The sequence below is a fragment of the Arachis duranensis genome, chromosome 1 (assembly GCF_000817695.3).
Source record: "Arachis duranensis cultivar V14167 chromosome 1, aradu.V14167.gnm2.J7QH, whole genome shotgun sequence".
NCBI classification, from domain to species: Eukaryota; Viridiplantae; Streptophyta; class Magnoliopsida; order Fabales; family Fabaceae; genus Arachis; species Arachis duranensis.
Genome location: NC_029772.3, coordinates 72,079,635 through 72,080,629, shown reverse-complemented (window position 1 = coordinate 72,080,629; position 995 = coordinate 72,079,635). Strand labels below are relative to the sequence as shown.

The 995-nt window shown below is 43.9% G+C and overlaps 1 non-coding gene across 1 annotated transcript; it reads right to left on the bottom strand.

Annotated features, from left to right (window-relative positions):
- Positions 1 to 307: 307 nt before the first annotated feature.
- Positions 308 to 410, bottom strand: LOC127742508 (small nucleolar RNA R71). The gene has a single exon (XR_008003805.1). It is a non-coding gene; the product is annotated as a small nucleolar RNA R71 (small nucleolar RNA).
- Positions 411 to 995: the final 585 nt, after the last annotated feature.

The following is a 995-nucleotide window of genomic DNA, read 5'->3' as shown; positions in this document are numbered from 1 at the left end:
AGCCAACCATCCATGCCAACAATTTTGAACTGAAGCCACAGCTCATCACACTTGTTCAGAATAATTGTTCGTTCGGAGGAGGTGTACAAGAAGACCCCAACCAACACTTAAACACCTTCCTGAGAATATGTGACACAGTGAAATCCAATGGCGTTCAACCTGACGCCTATAGACTGCTGTTGTTTCCATTCTCACTCAGAGACAAGGCAGCCAAGTGGTTGGAGTCTTTTCCAAAGGAGAGCTTGACAACTTGGGATGATGTGATGAACAAATTCTTAGCAAGATTTTACCCCCTCAACCAGTCAATTGGCTGAGAGCTGAGGTTCAAACTTTCAGGCAACAAGATGGTGAGACTCTATATGAAGCATGGGAGAGGTTTAAAGACCTAACAAGGAGATGTCCATCCGATATGTTCAATGAATGGGTGCAGCTGCACATCTTCTATGAAGGACTGTCATATGAATCAAAGAAGGCCGTAGACCATTCATCTGGAGGTTCTTTGAACAAGAAGAAGACCATTGAGGAAGCCATAGATGTCATTGAAACTGTAGCTGAGAATGACTACTTCTATGCTTCCGAAATAGGGAATACTAGAGGGGTAATGGAGCTAAACAATGTAGATGCTCTGCTGGCTCAAAACAAGCTCATCACCAAGAAGATGGAAAGAAGTCAAGTAGCAGTAATCACCACTTCAACTCAAGAGGAAGCAAGTGAAGAGGAAGAGGGCACTCAGGAGCAAGCTAACTACATTGGGAATTCACCTAGACAAAACCATGATCCATACTCAAAGACCTACAACCCTGGATGGAGGAATCACCCAAACTTTGGGTGGGGTAATCAACAAGACCAAGGCCAAGATCAGAGACGTCACAACCCCAACAACAATGCAGCCCACCAACAATTCACACAGAGGACATATCAACAAAACCACATCAACACATCTCATCCTTCTACCCTTAATCCCAACCTACCATCATTGGATGATAGAATCTCAA